We start from the raw sequence: 22,653 nt of genomic DNA, 5'->3' as shown, positions 1-22,653 counted from the left end.
CATGAAGTCATCACACCAGCAACTTTTGGTATCTTCTTCTTAGTTGGTCTAAGAGGACATTTCGGCATGTATAGGCTATTATGTTTTGTTTGAACTTTGGTATGTAAAACTTTGGATAGCCATGCGAAAATGGCTTATATCGTTTTAGCATAGTACTATAATCGTTTTGTATGTTGATCACTAAGAGGTATGGAAATATTTGGAAGCGATTAGCCATTGGAATGGTTAATCATGATTATACTTTGTGCTATGTATGCAAAGGGCTAATTGAATCATGGAAACTATGAAATAGGTAAAGTCTACCTTAAAGGCAGATGCTGACAGCAGCAGCGACGTGGATGTGAAAATCACTAAAAATTGTAGGAATGGAATTAAATAGTGAATAAACTATGTAAATGAACCTTGATGAATCTACTTTCATATGGAAGAAACGAAACAGTCATATGAGTTGTATGTTAAGAGATATTTAGGTTTTCGTGAAACAGAGCCAGAATGGTTTCTGGATTCCCTTTCCCAGTTTGGAAATTCATTATAAATTAACCAGAGAGAATTAGGAGTCATGCCATATATTTATAGATTCCTCTTTGAGTCTAGTTTCTATAGAAACAAACGGAATCAGTATTGAAGCCCTGTACAGGAGATATCCAAGTATTAATGCGCGAAGGTCAGTGTAGTTGATCCCTGTAACATGGGAGACTTTAACTAATAAACTGTACTAATTGGCCCTACCAAAATTCTAGAAAAAATTTGTAGATGGATATATTAGTTTAGTTTCAGGGAAAAATCACGAAACTGATTTTGAGTTGTAGAACTCAAGATATGATTTTTAAGGTGACAGTGACCGTTAGCCATTTGTCTGGAAAATTTTTTTATGAGCGGTGAAATTAAGTGAGCGAAGTCTGTTAACCCCTCGTGTCCGACCCCGGCAACGGTCTCGGGTACGAGGTGTTACAAAAATTGGTATGTGCTAATGTGTCTTTAAATAGCCAAAATGTTATGTGAACAATTGATCTAAACATGGTCAATATATAGTTTACTTTGGAAAGTTTTGAACTAGATGTGCTGATGTAAATATGGTATAAAAATGTAGGTTGTTTGGTACTATTTGGAAATGGTTGGTTTATGTTATTTAGGTGGTTATGAAGCATGTGAGTAATGTTCTTAATAGTAAGGTTATTTTGATATGGCATGAACCTAATATGGTATGGTTGATATGTATCAATTGTGATATGTTTTGGCATGGAAACAAAAAGTTGATAAATGGTAAATGTGCACATGTTTAGGTTGACTTGATTATTATGTTTGAGGTACCTTTTGGAATATTGGTTTTATGATGTACTAATAAGGGACTTAAATAGCTTAAATTACTCAAGTGGCTCAATTTTATCTCACAATCTCAATTTTACCAAATTAGAAAAATTAGTCTAATTTATCTCTCGAACTCTAGGGTAATCCATGACTAATGAATTGTTGTACAATAAGATTACCTCTTGGTCTCACTTATCTAGATGTTCCCTCAAGGGCATCAATCCTAAGTTTTAGGTTCATTTTAATTAATTCAATTTATTATGATTTGGTCATTCATTCAAACATCGACACCATCTCCATCAACCACCCCTTTAAAGGTTTAGCTACTCATCTTTGAATACAACTAAAACCGAGGAAATGAAAAGTGAATAAGCCATTAAAGTAAAGCTTAAGAAAAATATAAAATTTAATACTTTTATAAGAAAGCTAAAAATATCATTACAACCAAAGTACAGGGACTAAAAGTGCAAATAAACTAGGGCTACAGTGATAACTAACTATAAGAACACTAAGAACAAGAAGAAAGTGTAGTAAAATAAACTCTAAAGCTAAGAAAGAGAAGAAAATAAAAATCTAGAAAAGTTACAAAAAACTAAGAAAACCTAGAGAAACTATGGCTAAAACTAAGCTATTCTCCAAAAATTGGTTGTTTTAGGTTGATGGTGATGAATTTTGTTGCCAAAGCGCCTTTACGAGCCGGGTGTGATTGGTGCGTCAGTGGACAAAGACTACCTTTTGTCCAATATTGTCCCTCATTATATCGGTATTGTGATCTGAAATAAAGGATATCATGATAACCTAGTCGGTTTTTGAATTTGGGGTTTTCTTGAGGGTGGATATCGCGATACCCAAAGTGAATGTCACAATACCATTGAAGAGTGATCTCCAATCTTCAAGTTTGTTGGAGGTATCATGATTCCAAGGTTTAGATATTGCAATACCCTTTCCTTTAGTTTCTTTTTGCTTGTTTTGAACCTTCAATACATCCCTACTCAACCACATGTTAGGACCCCAATGGAACTATTAGACAAATTGGGTCTCAAAATGAGTAAAAATAAGACATCGACACTTATTAACTTAAACTCTAAAATTACGAAAAAAATACCAAAAAAAAGCTACTTTGCGAGAATAAGCTCCTTAAGTATCTAGAAAGCCTAATTTACCAAATCAAATTATGACATATCATTAGGTATGCTCGTATAATACTCATTTGGACTAAAGTAGTTTGTGTTGTATTATTCATGTATATATTACTTGTGGTGAGTGGTATGAATTATATATAACTCTTGAAAAGAGTTAAGTTTATGTAACTGGACCTAGTTAATTGCACATTGCTTAAGTACATCTAGTTGCATTTAGGACATTTCATTAGTATTTTAGCATTGCATTAGAACTTAATTGCGTTTAAAAATAGGTGTTTTTAATTACTCGAGGAAGGGTTGTGTTTTTGTGGTATTGGTAGGTGCAAGATGAACAATAAATATAGGAGTGAAGTTTTAAGCTGGGCAAATGTGTGGTAAGATTACATTTCGTATGCTATGTGTCTGAAAATTATAATCAATTGCCAAATGCATCTTTGACAATTTAAACCACATCAAATTCTTACAATTTAAGCTTAGAAATTTCTATTCATGTAAATTTTAGCAACATGGAGTCCATTAAACCTCCAAAAATTCCATTTGAACAACAATTATTCAACCTAGCATAATTTTCAATCATCTATTTTTTGTTTTCTCCCTACTAACCACTATTATTTTATTACCCATGTTCTTTTATTTTTATTATTTCTAACATAAAAAAACACTAACATAAAATGTTTTATAATACATTTCATCCCATAGCATGGCGGCCACTACTTGTCATAGGTGGAAATTTGACATACAAACCCATTATTTTCATAACATGCCTTTAATAGATCCTTATAGATTAACCCATCACATTTCAAAGTGTCACATAAGTCCTATTAATAAAATTCACTTTCAATTAAAATTCAAACATAAAATTTTTCACACATGCATATATACATATAATAAGCATCAAGTATGACAGTTAATTATTTTTATGACTCGATTTTGTGGTCAAAACCACTTTAAGGCTAAGATCACATTAGGGTGTCACAACTCTCCCCCCCTTTAGGATTTTTAGTCTCGAAAATTTCTACGATGCATAGTTTAGGATAACGTCCTCTTATTGAATTATATCCATATAAATATTAGCTCATCGATAGCAATTGTAATTCATTCTTGATTTAAGCCGATCTATAAAATCATTTTCTTATCTTAAAACAAATACATAAACATTTCTACAAGTATGCATATATCTCATTTTCTTGATTTCATAAGCAATAATCACTTAATTTAATTCACAAATGCATTTCAAACACATAAGCACATATTAACATGTATAATTCACATCATCAACCCACAAATTTGTAACCCACATTTTCATTCATGTATAAGTTTGACGACCGAAAGTACACATACTCAAACATCCCAATAAATATCCTTTATAACTCCATCATATCTCACTATTCAACTTACCTATTTCCAACGCAAATCGACTTCCCCATACGAACATTGAATTCATTTAGCACATTCAACCACGTTAACGATACCCGTATACAATCGATTTGGCATAAAGCCTCATAGTATACCGGCATGGGATTTATTTTAGCACATAACCCATATATCCAAAATTATCAGCATTCATAAATTTTTTTTTCTGGCTTTCAAATGTCGAACTTAATCAAATAATTTCTTGAACATGATTAACAAAAGCAGGGGTCATTTAGCAATAGCATATGACTTCATATACCAAGCATCCCAAAAACTATCAGTAACACATTTATAACGTGAATTCATTTCTTAACAACATACCCACCATCTTAAATCAATGCCTTCGTTCCATACGAGGTCTTACATGAATCTTGTTTTACTCACTTAATGTCTCTTGACGATCTACGCACACATAGTGCTCGGTTGAAGAACTTCACTCTCGATGCCTCTAATCATTTGCACACATAGTGCCCTATTCATTTGTTGTTACACATTGAAATGACTTAACCAAGTCTATAAACATCATGTCTGTACACCTTTAAACATATCCTTTCATTTAAATTTGAATTAGTATAGAAATGAACACTTAAACTTTGCTCAAATTAAAGCCTGCGAAGCCTACTAGGCATGAAGGCCGAATACATCACCAGCATGATTGCTCTTGGGACCTAGCCTAGATATAACACCAACACGAATGCTCTTGGGACTTAACCTGGTATAACTCTACACGAATGCTCTTTGAGACTTAGCCGGGTATATCACTATACGAATGCTCTTGGGACTTAGGCGGATATATCACTATACGAATGCTCTTGGGACTTAGCCGGATATATCACTATACAGAATGTTCTTGAACTTAGCGGATATATCACTATACGAATGCTCTTGATTACTTAGCCGGATATATCACTCTCAATTCTCATGTACATATACACATATAGCAATACACATTAGTCGTCATTTACATTACTTGAATACAAGCACAACATGCTTCGACCATTCAACTTCAGTTCCATAGCCACATACAAAATCACATTTATAGTCATAACACTCTTTCAAAATTGCATCACTTATACCCTTATAATTCAATCCAAATCGAAATTCAAATCGAGTACATGATCGTGCAGATCAACTTAATAATTTAGGCATATCTAAGTGAAGTTATATCGCAAATTCTCATAGTCGAAGCTTGCTACATTTCGATCGGGATCAAGATTCATTACAATACAACAAACCCATTTTAATAGTCAAAATCATCACACTATCATTTTATCACTTTATGGCATGTATAAATAGACTCACGTGTTACTACGTTAGTCCTAGAATCGACTAAAGCGTAGCTCGATACTAATAAATTGTAACACCCCTATCCCATCTATCGGCGGAATAGGTAAAGGGCATTACGGACTTGAAACTCATATCGAGCAATAAAATTTTTTGATTTTCTTGAAGTAAAGATCATTCAATTGGATAATTGCTAGACACAACCGGGGATAAAATTTTAAAAAAACTTATAAAAGTAAACATTCATAAGATGTCATATTACATAGCTTATATACATTAACCAAAATCCTCCCACAACTAGTCTATTCTATACATGCCATAAGATAATCCAAAACATAGTAGTACCAAACGGTGGATAGTGATAGTGTGACTAGTTCTTGGCGATCCCAAGCCTGTAGCTTCCAAATGAGATCTATAAAGCAGGAAACAAAGTAAGCGGATAAGCATTACAATGCTTACTAAGTTTTAAATAGTGTCAACAGATAACAATCAAATTATAACATAGTTGTTAGTATTTTTATTTCACTCTTCCTTCGGGCATACCATCCCTTCCAAGATATACGTCTCATCCTATATAATAGGCGGATAAATTCTCACTTGATAGTGATCTCTTATAAACATAGGTACATTACATATTCTCATAACTTTCCACATTGACCAAATGCACAATAATCATAGAACAGTCTTATTGCTTTACTCACATGTACACCACATAACGACCTTGTGATTTAGTCCAAATCAAGCTTAAATATAATCTCAAAATACATACGACCAACTTAGCATTGAGCGTATTTATTACCAATTGTTTCTATGAAGTCGTATAATCTTATGCTTTACTCGAATCTTCGTGAAACCTTTAGCTCGAATAGTCCCCACTCGTATTTAGCGAGTCTCACGAACAAAATCTCCACGTAGTCATGGGTCTTACGGACATAATCTCCACACGTAGTCATCGGGTCTTACCGGAATATATTTCAAGTTTCATGTACATTTAATCACATGTTACAACATTCACATCATTGTCATATTTGTAATTCACTTGCCTCATCAAATATCTAATAATACACTTTCACATTTGGTCATTCGCCAATATACACACATCTCCTACATATTTCACATTAGCCATTGGCTTTACAAATATACATATCTCATACATATTTCACACTAGCCATTCGGCTTTACCACATATACATATCTCATACATATTTCACACTAGCCATTCGGCTTTACCACACATATCTCATACATATTTCACACTAGCCATTCGGCTTTACCACATATACATATCTCATATATATTTCACCTTAGCCATACTGCTTTACCACATATATATATCTCATACATATTTCACACTAGCCATTGGCTTTACCATATATATATATATATATATATATATATATTTGTCTTGTACATCAATTCAGCAATAGCTTATAAGCAACTCAAATAGTTTCATCAATGTTTACAACAAAATCACATATTCACTACAAGCTGTTTTCGAGCAATAGTCACTAAATCATTTATAACTGGAGCTAAAAACTCAAAATCAATTTCCGTTAATTTTACCTGAATATAGACTCATATATCTTCCATCCATAAAATTTTCAGAATTTTAGGTTTGGCCAATCAATACCAGATTTTTCTTAAAGTTTCCCTGTTTCCTTTGTTTGACTAATCGACCAGTCTTCACTACTGAATCAAATTTCTCATTATACAGAATTCAAAATATGTTTTATTTGATTTCATTTGAAACTATACTCATTAAGGAGTCTAAGAATATAAATTTTATCTTGTAACCATTTTTTACAAATTATAGTGATTTTCTAAAAACAGACAGAGAATTTGGTCATTCGACAACATCTCACACAACTTTAAATATCTCTTTATAGGAAATTTCTTTTCTTACAGTCTCTTTTATAAGAAACTAGACTAATTAAGATTTGATTACATATTTTATTCAGCCTATAATTCCACAAAAATTTATAGTGATTTTCTAAAATCACGTTACAATTCTTGTCCTAAGCAAATTATTACAATTTGCTCTTAAATTTCAAGTCCAAACACTTATGAACTTACCATTTGAGTTTAAGACATATCATGGCCACATCATATCTTATTAAATCAACTCATTATGTCCTATTATGATTGAATTTACTCAACGTTTAATCACTAAAACTTACCTCGAAGTGGTCAGCGACTAGATATCCACGGCGATTCGTTTACTTTCTCTTTTCCCCTATCCGACTTTGATCCTCTTTGCTCTTAAGCTTAAGTAAAACAATAGATTTGCTTAAGTACTTAACTAATATTATTCACTTAACAATCACATTTGGCAATCACATATCATTTAATCTACATCTAAAACAATAGATTTCAATATGTATCATATTTAATAAAACATGCCATGATTCAATTTCATGCTTATTTAATTTATATCTAATTCACATTCTAAATAAAAGTTTATCAAGCTTCCATCTTCATTTAACTATGTACCATTTAGAACTATCAATACTTTACACCTTTAACAAATTATAATCAATTGCCAAATGCATCTTTGACAATTTAAACCACACAACTCAAATTCTTACAATTTAAGCTTAGAAATTTCTATTCATGTAAATTTTAGCAACATGGAGTCCATTAAACACTCCAAAATTCCATTTGAACAACAATTGTTCAACCTTCTAGTATAATTTCAATCTAGACTGACAAGCATTATTTAACATTAGAATTGTTTTATTAGACCATCCGAATAGCTTAATTAACACAATTTATAGCCCTTGAACAATGAATTAAACCCATTAGATTAGCAACAAAAACTAATATTTAACAACCATTGTTTTCTTTTATTTCAAACATCAGCAGACCAATTCCTCCACATATTACACATTCAAATCGGCATTTACATCTTTGGAACAATTTGTTTTCAAGTTTGGAGTTTCAATGAGTCATTTATGCATTTAATTGTCACATTGTTACGTCACTACTAACAACTGAAACTTAGTAAGAATAACATAATGTTTTAGCTATTAGACTCAATTTATCAACCCCTAATCGGCATGAAAATAGAACCATTAATTTGTTCGATTTTGGAATGACATAACGAAGGCACAAAATTGGGCAGTAGTAATTTTACAACTAATCAAAGAGCTTTTCTTTTCTACAACCCGCATCCATGCCTTCCAACCACAATCCATCATCATTTTTCTTTACAACAAAGTTAAAGATAGAGGGAGCTTAGAAAACTTACCAACTTAGGATACAACTCTTAAACAAGCTAAATCCTTAGTTTCCTTCAACATGCAATCTGTCTCCATTTTTCTTTTTGTTGCACCCTCTTCCTCTTCTTCGATGGATTACTGAGTTACTTGAAATTTCAGCTACCTAACTAGCTAAAATCATAGTTTTTCCTCCTTCTAGCCATCTTCTAAGCCAAAAATTAAAGCAACCAAACTTTCTTCTTCAAGTCAAGTCACGGCAATGGAGGAGCAACCTAGCTAATTTTTTTTTGTTTCTCCCCTACTAACCACTATTATTTTATTACCCATGTTCTTTATTTTATTATTTCTAACATAAAACACTAACATAAAATGTTTATAATACATTTCATCCCATAGCATGGCCGGCCACTACTTGTCATAGGTGGAAATTTGACATACAAACCCATTATTTCATAACATGCACTAATAGATCCTTATAGATTAACCCATCACATTTCAAAGTGTCACACATAAGTCCTATTAATAAAATTCACTTTCAATTAACAAAATTCAAACATGAAATTTTCACACATGCATATATATACATATAATAAGCATCAAGTATGACGGTTAATTATTTTTATGACTCGATTTTGTGGTCCCGAAACCACTTTCCTGACTAGGGTCACATTAGGGGTGTCACAACTCTCCCCCCCTTTAGGGATTTTCGTCCTCGAAAATTTCTACCGATGCATAGTTTAGGATAACGTCCTCTTATTGAATTATATCCATATAAATATTAGCTCATCGATAGCAATTGTAATTCATTACTGATTTCGCATCGATCTATAAAATCATTTTCTTATCTTAAAACAAATACATAAACATTTCTACAAGTATGCACATATATCTCATTTTCTTGATTTCATAAGCAATAATCACTTAATTTAATTCACAAATGCATTTCAAACACATATTAAGCACATATTAACATGTATAATTCACATCATCAACCCACAAATTTGTAACCCACATTTTCATTCATGTATAAGCTGTGACCTGACCGAAAGTACACATATACTCAAACATCCCAATAAATATCCTTTATAACTCCATCATATCTCACTATTCAACTTAACCTATTTCCAACAGAAAATCGACTTCCCCATACCTGAACATTGAATTCATTTAGCACATTCAACCACCGTTAACGATACCCGTATACAATCGATTTGGCATAAAGCCTCATATAGTATACCGGCATGGGATTTATTTTAGCACATAACCCATATATCCAAAATTATCAGCATTCATAAATTTTTTTTTTACAGGCTTTCAAATGTCGAACTTAATCGAAATAATTTCTTGAACATGATTAACAAAAACAGGGGTCATTTAGCAATAGCACATATGACTTCATATACCAAGCATCCCAAAAACTAAATCTGTAACACATTTATAACGTGAATTCATTTCTTAACAACATACCCACCATCTTAAATCAATGCCTTCGTTCCATACGAGGTCTTACATGAATCTTGTTTTACTCACTTAATGTCTACTGACCGATCTCGCACACATAGTGCTCGGTTGAAGAACTCGCACTCTCAGTGCCTCTAATCATTTGCACACATAGTGCCCCTATTCATTTGTTGTTACACATTGAAATGACTTAACCAAGTCTATAAACATCATGTCTGTACACCTTTAAACATATCCTTTCATTTAAATTTGAATTCGTATAGAAATGAACACTTAAACTTTGCTCAAATTATCAAGCCGAAGCCTACTAGGCATGAAGGCAGAATACACATCACCAAACATGATTGCTCTTGGGACCTAGCCTAGATATAACACCAAGACGTAATGCTCTTGGGACTTAACCTAGTATAACTCTAGCTACGAATGCTCTTTGAGACTTAGCCGGGTATATCACTAGCACGAATGCTCTTGGGACTTAGGCGGGATATATCACTAGCACGAATGCTCTTGGGACTTAGCCGGATATATCACTAGCACGAATGTTCTTGAACTTAGCAGGATATATCACTAGACACGAATGCTCTTGATACTTAGCCCGGATATATCACTCTCAATTCTCATGTACATATACACATATAGCAATACACATTAGTACGTCATTTACATTACTTGAATACAAGCACAACATGCTTATCGACCATTCAACTTCCAGTTCCATAGCCACATACAAAAATCACATTTATAGTCATAACACTCTTTCAAAATTGCATCACTTATACCCTTATAATTCAATCCAAATCGAAATTCAAATCTGAGTACATGATCGTGCACGATCAACTTAATAATTTAGGCATATCTAAGTGAAGTTATATCGCAAATTCTCATAGTCAGAAGCTTGCTACAGCTCGATCGGGATCAAGATTCATTACAATACAACAAACCCATTTTAATAGTCAAAATCATCACACTATCATTTTATCACTTTATGGCATGTATAAATAGACTCACGTGTGCTACGTTAGTCCTAGAATCGACTAAACTGTAGCTCTGATACTAATAAATTGTAACACCCCTATCCTGATTCTCACATGGGAATAGGTAAAGGGGCATTACGGACTTGAAACTCATATCGAACAAGAAAATTTTTTTGATTTTCTTGAAGTAAAGATCATTCAATTGGATAATTGCTAGACACAACCGAGGATAAAATTTTAAAAAAACTTATAAAGTAAACATTCATAAGATGTCATATTCGCATAGCTTATATACATTAACCAAAATCCTCCCTTCTTCCTTAGTTTTGGCTCAAAGAAAGGATGAACAAAATTTTTTCTTTCCTTCTCTACAACTCACGGCAATGGGGGATTACCACACTCACACACATTTTTTTTCATTTTTTATCACCCATACACCTTTGTTTATTATTTCACCCTAATGCACCAACAAAACATGTTTCATGACATGTTTAGCCCATCCTCCCTTGTCATGGCCGGCCACCACCTATAAAGGGGAATTTGACATGCAAGTCCATTATTTTGCATGCATGCTTTAATTAGTCATCACACATTTCCCTATCATACTTTCAAAGTTCATTACTAAGTCCTTTCTTGTGGAATTCACCCTTATAACACTAAATCAATCATCATAAAATGTCATACATGAGCACACACATATTATAGGCATCAAAATAAATTTTTAATTATTTTTATGCCTCGGTTTTGTGGTCCCGAGACCACCTTCCGACTAGGGTCAATTTTGGGCTGTCACATAGCGGGTCTCACCCGGACAAAATCTCCACACGTAGTCATCGGGTCTTACCCGGACATAATCTTCACACGTAGTCATCGGGTCTTACCCGGAATATATTTCCAAGTTTCATGTACATTTAATCACATGTTACAACATTCACATCGACTGTCATATTTGTAATTCACTTGCCTCATCAAATATCTAATAATACACACCTTTCACATTTGGTCATTCGGCCACAATATACACACATCTCCTACATATTTCACATTAGCCATTCGGCTTTACCAAATATACATATCTCATACATATTTCACACTAGCCATTCGGCTTTACCACATATACATATCTCATACATATTTCACACTAGCCATTCGGCTTTACCACATATACATATCTCATACATATTTCACACTATCCATTCGGCTTTACCACATATACATATCTCATATATATTTCACCTTAGCCATACGGCTTTACCACATATATATATCTCATACATATTTCACACTAGCCATTCGGCTTTACCACATATATATATATATATATATATATATTTGTCTTGTACATCAATTCCAGCAATAGCTTATAAGCAACTCAAATAGTTTCATCAATGTTTACAACAAAATCACATATTCACTACAAGCTGTTTTTCCCGAGCAATAGTCACTAAATCATTTATAACTGGAGCTAAAAAACTCAAAATCAATTTCCGTTAATTTTACCTGAATATAGACTCATATATCTTCCATCCATAAAATTTTCAGAACTTTAGGTTTGGCCAATCAATACCAGATTTTTCTTAAAGTTTCCCCTGTTTCACTGTTTGACTAATCTGACCAGTCTTCACTACGAATCAAATTTCTCATTGTACAGAATTCAAAATATGTTTTATTTGATTTCATTTGAAACTATACTCATTAAGGAGTCTAAGAATATAAATTTTATCTTGTAACCATTTTTTTACAAATTATAGTGATTTTCTAAAAACAGGACAGGGAATTTCGGAGTCATTCTGACACTGTCTCACACAACTTTAAATATCTCTTTATAGGAAATTTCTTTGCTTACACAGTCTCTTTTATAAGAAACTAGACTAATTAAGATTTGATTACATATTTTATTCAGCCTATAATTCCACACCAAAAATTTATAGTGATTTTCTAAAATCACGTTATGGCTGCTGTCCTAAGCAAATTATTACAATTTGCTCTTAAATTTCCAAGTCCAAACACTTATGAACTTACCATTTGAGTTTAAGACATATCATGGCCACATCATATCTTATTAAATCAACTCATTATGTCCTATTATGATTGAATTTACTCAACATTTAATCACTTAAAACTTACCTCGGAAGTGGTCAACGACTAGATATCCACGGAGATTCGTTTACTTTCTCTTTTCCCCTATCCGACTTTGATCCTCTTTGCTCTTAAGCTTAAGTAAAACAATAGATTTGCTTAAGTACTTAACTAATATTATTCACTTAACAATCACATTTGGCAATCACATATCATTTAATCTACATCTAAAACAATAGATTTCAATATGTATCATATTTAATAAAACATGCCATGATTCGATTTCATGCTTATTTAATTTATATCTAATTCACATTCTAAATAAAAGTTTATCAAGCTTCCATCTTCATTTAACTATGTACCATTTAGAACTATCAATACTTTACACCCTTTAACAAATTATAATCAATTGCCAAATGCATCTTTGACAATTTAAACCACACAACTCAAATTCTTACAATTTAAGCTTAGAAATTTCTATTCATGTAAATTTTAGCAACATGGAGTCCATTAAACACTCCAAAATTCCATTTGAACAACAATTTTTCAACCTTCTAGCATAATTTCAATCTAGACAAGACGCATTATTTAACATTCAGTTGTTTTATTAGACCATCCGAATAGCTTAATTAACACCAATTTATAGCCCTTGAACAATGAATTAAACCCATTCGATTAGCAACAAAACTAATATTTAACAACCATTGTTTTCTTTTATTTCAAACATGCGTGCAGACCAATTCCTCCACATATTACAGACATTCAAATCAGCATTTACATGCTGGAACAATTTGTTTTCAATTTGGAGTTTCAGCAGATCATTTATGCATTTAATTGTCACATTGTTACGTCACTACTAACAACTGAAACTTAGTAAGAATAACATAATGTTTTAGCTATTAGACTCAATTTATCAACCCCTAATCGGCATGAAAATAGAACCATTAATTTGTTCAGATTTTGGACAGCATAACGAAGGCACAAAATTGGACAGTAGTAATTTTTACAACTAATCAAAGAGCTTTTCTTTTCTACAACCCGCATCCATGCCTTCCAACCACAATCCATCATCATTTTTCTTTACAACAAAGTTAAAGATAGAGGGGAGCTTAGAAAACTTACCAACTTAGGATACAACTCTTAAACAAGCTAAATCCTTAGTTTCCTTCAACATGCAATCTGTCTCCATTTTTCTTTTTGTTGCAGCCCTCTTCCTCTTCTTCGATGGCTTACCGAGTTACTTGAAATTTCAGCTACCTAACTAGCTAAAATCATAGTTTTTTCCTCCTTCTAGCCATCTTCTAAGCCAAAAATTAAAGCAACCAAACTTTCTTCTTCCTCCCTCAAGTCACGGCAATGGAGGAGCAACCTAGCTAATTTTTTTTTGTTTCTCCCCTACTAACCACTATTATTTTATTACCCATGTTCTTTATTTTATTATTTCTAACATAAAACACTAACATAAAATGTTTATAATACATTTCATCCCATAGCATGGCCGGCCACTACTTGTCATAGGTGGAAATTTGACATGCAAACCCATTATTTTCATAACATGCACTAATAGATCCTTATAGATTAACCCATCACATTTCAAAGTGTCACACATAAGTCCTATTAATAAAATTCACTTTCAATTAACAAAATTCAAACATGAAATTTTCACACATGCATATATATACATATAATAAGCATCAAGTATGACGGTTAATTATTTTTATGACTCGATTTTGTGGTCCCGAAACCACTTTCCGACTAGGGTCACATTAGGGGTGTCACAACTCTCCCCCCCTTTAGGGATTTTCGTCCTCGAAAATTTCTACCGATGCATAGTTTAGGATAACGTCCTCTTATTGAATTATATCCATATAAATATTAGCTCATCGATAGCAATTGTAATTCATTACTGATTTCGCATCGATCTATAAAATCATTTTCTTATCTTAAAACAAATACATAAACATTTCTACAAGTATGCACATATATCTCATTTTCTTGATTTCATAAGCAATAATCACTTAATTTAATTCACAAATGCATTTCAAACACATATTAAGCACATATTAACATGTATAATTCACATTTTCAACCCACATATTTGTAACCCACATTTTCATTTATGTATAAGCTGTGACCTGACCGAAAGTACACATATACTCAAACATCCCAATAAATATCCTTTATAACTCCATCATATCTCACTATTCAACTTAACCTATTTCCAATGTAAAATCGACTTCCCATACCGAACATTGAATTCATTTAGCACATTCAACCACAGATTAACGATACCCGTATACAATCGATTTAGCATAAAGCCTCATATAGTATACCGGCATGGGATTTATTTTAGCACATAACCCATATATCCAAAATTATCAGCATTCATAAATTTTTTTTTACAGGCTTTCAAATGTCGAACTTAATCGAAATAATTTCTTGAACATGATTAACAAAAACAGGGGTCATTTAGCAATAGCACATATGACTTCATATACCAAGCATCCCAAAAACTAAATCTGTAACACATTTATAACGTGAATTCATTTCTTAACAACATATCCACCATCTTAAATCAATTCCTTCGTTCCATACGAGGTCTTACATGAATCTTGTTTTACTCACTTAATGTCTACTGACCGATCTCGCACACATAGTGCTCGGTTGAAGAACTCGCACTCTCAGTGCCTCTAATCATTTGCACACATAGTGCCCCTATTCATTTGTTGTTACACATTGAAATGACTTAACCAAGTCTATAAACATCATGTCTGTACACATTTAAACATATCCTTTCATTTAAATTTGAATTCGTATAGAAATGAACACTTAAACTTTGCTCAAATTACCGGCACGAAGCCTACTAGGCACGAAGGCCCGAATACACATCACCAGCATGATTGCTCTTCGGGACCTAGCCTAGATATAACACCAGCACGAATGCTCTTCGGGACTTAACCCTGGTATAACTCTAGCACGAATGCTCTTTGAGACTTAGCCCGGGTATATCACTAGCACGAATGCTCTTCGGGACTTAGGCCGGATATATCACTAGCACGAATGCTCTTCGGGACTTAGCCCGGATATATCACTAGCACGAATGTTCTTCGGGACTTAGCCCGGATATATCACTAGCACGAATGCTCTTCGGGACTTAGCCCGGATATATCACTCTCAATTCTCATGTACATATACACATATAGCAATACACATTAGTACGTCATTTACATTACTTGAATACAAACACAACATGCTTATCGACCATTCAACTTCCAGTTCCATAGCCACATACAAAAATCACATTTATAGTCATAACACTCTTTCAAAATTGCATCACTTATACCCTTATAATTCAATCCAAATCGAAATTCAAATACGAGTACATGATACGTACCTGATCAACTTAATAATTTAGGTATATCTAAGTGAAGTTATATCGCAAATTCTCATAGTCAGAAGCTTGCTATAGTTCGATCGGGATCAAGATTCATTACAATACAACAAACCCATTTTAATAGTCAAAATCATCACACTATCATTTTATCACTTTATGGCATGTATAAATAGACTCACGTGTGCTACGTTAGTCCTAGAATCGACTAAACTGTAGCTCTGATACCAATAAATTGTAACACCCCTATCCCGTATCCGTCGCCGGAATAGGTAAAGGGGCATTACCGGACTTGAAACTCATATCAGAACAGTAAAATTTTTTTTCATTTTCTTGAAGTAAAGATCATTCAATTGGATAATTGCTAGACACAACCAGGGATAAAATTTTAAAAAAAAACTTATAAAAGTAAACATTCATAAGATGTCATATTCGCATAGCTTATATACATTAACCAAAATCCTCCCACAACTAGTCTATTCTATACATGCCATAAGATAATCCAAAACATAGTTGTACCAAACAGAGGATAGTGATAGTGTGACTAGTTGCTGACGATCCCCGAGCCTGTAGCTTCCAAATGAGATCTATAAAACAGAGGAAACAAAGTAAACGGAGTAAGCATTACAATGCTTACTAAGTTTTAAGCAGTGTCAATAGATAACAATCAAATTATAACATAGTTGTTCGTATTTTTATTTCACTCTTCCTTCGGGCATACCATCCCTTTACCGAATATGCACGTCTCATCCTATATAATAGGCAGATAAATTCTCACTTGATAGTGATCTCTTATAAACATAGGTACATTACATATTCTCACCTAACTTTCCACATTGACCAAATGCACAATAATCATAGAACAGTCTTATTGCTTTACTCACATGTACACCACATAATGACCTTGTGATTTAGTCCAAATCAAGCTTAAATATAATCTCAAAATACATACCTGACCAACTTAACGCATTGAACGTATTTATTACCAATTGTTTCTATGAAGTCGTATAATCTTATGCTTTACTCGAATCTTCAGCGAAACCTTTAGCTCGAATAGTCCCCACTCGTAGTTAGCGGGTCTCACCCGGACAAAATCTCCACACGTAGTCATCGGGTCTTACCCGGACATAATCTTCACACGTAGTCATCGGGTCTTACCCGGAATATATTTCCAAGTTTCATGTACATTTAATCACATGTTACAACATCCACATCGACTGTCATTTTTGTAATTCACTTGCCTCATCAAATATCTAATAATACACACCTTTCACATTTGGTCATTCGGCCACAATATACACACATCTCCTACATATTTCACATTAGCCATTCGGCTTTACCAAATATACATATCTCATACATATTTCACACTAGCCATTCGGCTTTACCACATATACATATCTCATACATATTTCACACTAGCCATTCAGCTTTACCACATATACATATCTCATACATATTTCACACTAGCCATTCGGCTTTACCACATATACATATCTCATATATATTTCACCTTAGCCATACGGCTTTACCACATATATATATCTCATACATATTTCACACTAGCCATTCGGCTTTACCACATATATATATATATATATATTTGTCTTGTACATCAATTCCAGCAATAGCTTATAAGCAACTCAAATAGTTTCATCAATGTTTACAACAAAATCACATATTCACTACAAGCTGTTTTTCCCGAGCAATAGTCACTAAATCATTTATAACTGGAGCTAAAAAACTCAAAATCAATTTCCGTTAATTTTACCTGAATATAGACTCATATATATTCCATCCATAAAATTTTCAGAATTTTAGGTTTGGCCAATAAATACCAGATGTTTCTTAAAGTTTCCCCTGTTTCACTGTTTGACTAATCTGACCAGTCTTCACTACGAATCAAATTTCTCATTGTACAGAATTCAAAATATGTTTTATTTGATTTCATTTGAAACTATACTCATTAAGGAGTCTAAGAATATAAATTTTATCTTGTAACCATTTTTTTACAAATTATAGTGATTTTCTAAAAACAGGACAAGGAATTTGAGTCATTCGACCTTTGTCTCACACAACTTTAAATATCTCTTTATAGGAAATTTCTTTGCTTACACAGTCTCTTTTATAAGAAACTAGACTAATTAAGATTTGATTACATATTTTATTCAGCCTATAATTCCACACCAAAAATTTATAGTGATTTTCTAAAATCACGTTACAATTCTTGTCCTAAGCAAATTATTACAATTTGCTCTTAAATTTCAAGTCCAAACACTTATGAACTTACCATTTGAGTTTAAGACATATCATGGCCACATCATGTCTTATTAAATCAACTCATTATGTCCTATTATGATTGAATTTACTCAACGTTTAATCACTTAAAACTTACCTCGGAAGTGGTCAACGACTAGATATCCACGGCGATTCGTTTACTTTCTCTTTTCCCCTATCCGACTTTGATCCTCTTTGCTCTTAAGCTTAAGTAAAACAATAGATTTGCTTAAGTACTTAACTAATATTATTCACTTAACAATCATATTTGGCAATCACATATCATTTAATCTACATCTAAAACAATAGATTTCAATATGTATCATATTTAATAAAACATGCCATGATTCGATTTCATGCTTATTTAATTTATATCTAATTCACATTCTAAATAAAAGTTTATCAAGCTTCCATCTTCATTTAACTATGTACCATTTAGAACTATCAATACTTTACACCCTTTAACAAATTATAATCAAGCGCCAAATGCATCTTTGACAATTTAAACCACACAACTCAAATTCTTACAATTTAAGCTTAGAGATTTCTATTCATGTAAATTTTAGCAACATGGAGTCCATTAAACACTCCAAAATTCCATTTGAAAACAATTGTTCAACCTTCTAGCATAATTTCAATCTAGACAAGCAAGCATTATTTAACATTCAGTTGTTTTATTAGACCATCCGAATAGCTTAATTAACACCAATTTATAGCCCTTGAACAATGAATTAAACCCATTCGATTAGCAACAAAACTAATATTTAACAACCATTGTTTTCTTTTATTTCAAACATGCAGCAGACCAATTCCTCCACATATTACAAGACATTCAAATCAGCATTTACATGCTGGAACAATTTGTTTTTGAAGTGGAGTTTCGAGTCATTTATGCATTTAATTGTCACATTGTTACGTCACTACTAACAACTGAAACTTAGTAAGAATAACATAATATTTTAGCTATTAGACTCAATTTATCACCCCTATTCGGCATGAAAATAGAACCATTAATTTGTTCGATTTTGGACAAGATAACGAAGGCACAAAATTGGACAAGAGTAATTTTACAACTAATCAAAGAGCTTTTCTTTTCTACAACCCGCATCCATGCCTTCCAACCACAATCCATCATCATTTTCTTTACAACAAAGTTAAAGATAGAGGAGCTTAGAAAACTTACCAACTTAGGATACAACTCTTAAACAAGCTAAATCCTTAGTTTCCTTCAACATGCAAACTATCTCCATTTTTCTTTTCTTGCGACCCTCTTCCTCTTCTTCGATGGATTACCGAGTTACTTGAAATTTCAGCTACCTAACTAGCTAAAATCATAGTTTTTCCTCCTTCTAGCCATCTTCTAAGCCAAAAATTAAAGCAACCAAACTTTCTTCTTCCTCCCTCAAGTCACGGCAATGGAGGAGCAACCTAGCTAATTTTTTTTGTTTCTCCCCTACTAACCACTATTATTTTATTACCCATGTTCTTTATTTTATTATTTCTAACATAAAACACTAACATAAAATGTTTATAATACATTTCATCCCATAGCATGGCCGGCCACTACTTGTCATAGGTGGAAATTTGACATGCAAACCCATTATTTTCATAACATGCACTAATAGATCCTTATAGATTAACCCATCACATTTCAAAGTGTCACACATAAGTCCTATTAATAAAATTCACTTTCAATTAACAAAATTCAAACATGAAATTTTCACACATGCATATATATACATATAATAAGCATCAAGTATGACGGTTAATTATTTTTATGACTCGATTTTGTGGTCCCGAAACCACTTTCCGACTAGGGTCACATTAGGGGTGTCACAGGAAAGGTGTCCAGTCAACATTCAGCACATATCAATTTCAGCCTAACTTTACTTGTACCAGATACATCTACCTAGAAAAGAGAAGAAGATAAATCTTGGGGATGTTGGAATTATCGTAAAAAAGAAAAAAAACAAAGCGATTTAAAAAGAAGCAAAGGGAAAAATGCTAGGGCGCGGAACTGCGGGTAGAGATCCTTAGGTAAATTAGATGATAGCGGCTGAATGGAGACAAGAAGAAGAAAGACATAGGAAACCCCTCATAGCCACCTTAGGACACTACGTAGCTGGAGTGTGGATTGAACAAGCAAACACTGTCTTTCCGACGTTCTTTCATTATATCTAATATGTTCCTTCGTGAATTACAGTGATAAAAATAACGTTTGAGTTGAATTTTATTTACGAACCTATGAGTTATATCTCATAGAGTTGGGTTTACTTTGATGAAACTTTAACTATCTCTAGTGGTTGCAATATAAATATGAGTTATTTGACTATTTCATTCAATTATTTTATTCTTTCTAATGTATGTGAGCAATCCCTAGACATAGTCAACTATGCAACATACCCTTAAATTAATCTAAATTTTGAAAATGTTAGATTAGTTAGACCGTGGTTGAATAATATGGGCAAGTACTTCATAGATACTTGTAGGAGACTCTACACATAGAGCAACGTTCATATAGAGGGGAATAGTGCAGGGTACCATATTAAAAGCCTAAGACAGAGGCAAGGTAACTTGAGATTTCAGCTCTCGAAAGAAGCAGGCTACTTTAGAACTCTTCTGGGACGTAGGTTAAGTATGATTTTGCTGAGGCATTGTTGACAGGAAAAGCAGATTTTTAGTAATCTCGACCTTTCCACTCAATCGCGTAACCCTTATCTTTGCCATAATAGCTTTGCCACAGTAGTCTTACTCGTTTATTTATTCGTTTCATATAATTCACGTAGTTGTTCTCATAATTACCATTACATTTCTGCTCTTGTTTTGCCATATCATTTCCAAGTATTCATTAATTCCACGTATTGCTTACATCACTATTCCTTTAATTGCCATAACATAGTGTTAATCGTATTTTATTATAATAACTTAACTACCTTAGTGCCTTAATCCGATCCTCATGGGAACAATACTCACTTATCACTTTACTACTTGATTTGACGTGTATACTTGCACGAATCACATATTATTTCACATGTGACAAGTTTTTGGTGTCGTTGCTAGGTATCAGTAATTTGGTGAAATTTGGTTTGGTTATCTTACTTAATTCCATTATATAATTTATTTTTTATAGGTTTGCCATCAGTGCATGAGAAGAGGCATTCTTGTTAACAAAGAATATCATTTTGACCTAGCGATTGATATAACTTTACGAAAAAGGCGGACAAATCGCGAAAAATGGCTAGGAATGGGAATGATCCTAGTCTTAATGATAATATGAATGGTCAAGATGCTAATCCTCCTATTTGAAGGGTGATACCAAACATGAATGATAATTTGAATGGTCAGGATGCTGATGCACATGTCAGTGGGGTGATAGATGACCGCGATTGACCAATCTGAGAGCATGTTGTGCCTATTTTGGATGATTTGAATCCAGGGATAGTCAGGGCACAAATACAAGTGCAACAGTTTGAACTGAAACCATTAATGTTTTAGATGTTACAAATAGTAGGACAGTTCGGAGGACTGCCAACTGAAGATCCAAGATTGCATTTGCGACTTTTCCTTAAAGTCTGTGATTTGTTAAATTGAACAAGGTGTTCCTAAATATGCCCTGAGACTTAAGTTGTTTCCATATTCCTGGAGAGACTGAGCAAGAGCATGGTTGAACGCTCTATCATCGGGGAGAGTGACATCATGGAATGACCTTTGATAGAGGTTTTTACTATGGTATAATCCACCACACATAAATGCCAAGCTTAGAAATTACATCACTTCTTTTCGACAATAGGAGGATGGAACATTATATGAAGCTTGGGAATGATTTAAAGATTTAATTCGAAAATGTCCAATGCATGGATTTTGGCACTGGACTCAAATGGAAATATTCTATAATAGGTTGAATGTACATACGAGAATGGTAGTTGATGCACCTACCAATGGTATATTGTTGGATAAATCTTACAACGAAGCATGTAAGATCCAGGAAAAGATTGCCAACAATGACTATCTGTAGCAGTCTAGTTTAGACCCCAGTCGAAATAGTGGTTTTAGGACCACAAATTCGAGTCAAAAAAATATTTAAATATTATTTTTTGTGCTTATTA

The 22,653-nt window shown here is 33.1% G+C and overlaps 1 non-coding gene across 1 annotated transcript; it reads right to left on the bottom strand.

The window, feature by feature from the left end:
• Window positions 1-22,301: 22,301 nt before the first annotated feature.
• Window positions 22,302-22,408, bottom strand: LOC128282917 (small nucleolar RNA R71). Its single transcript, XR_008273267.1, has one exon. It is a non-coding gene; the product is annotated as a small nucleolar RNA R71 (small nucleolar RNA).
• Window positions 22,409-22,653: the final 245 nt, after the last annotated feature.

Source organism: Gossypium arboreum, chromosome 10, assembly GCF_025698485.1.
Source record: "Gossypium arboreum isolate Shixiya-1 chromosome 10, ASM2569848v2, whole genome shotgun sequence".
Classification (NCBI taxonomy): domain Eukaryota; kingdom Viridiplantae; phylum Streptophyta; class Magnoliopsida; order Malvales; family Malvaceae; genus Gossypium; species Gossypium arboreum.
Note: the sequence above shows the minus strand (reverse complement) of the source record. Positions and strands in the feature narration are given on the sequence as shown.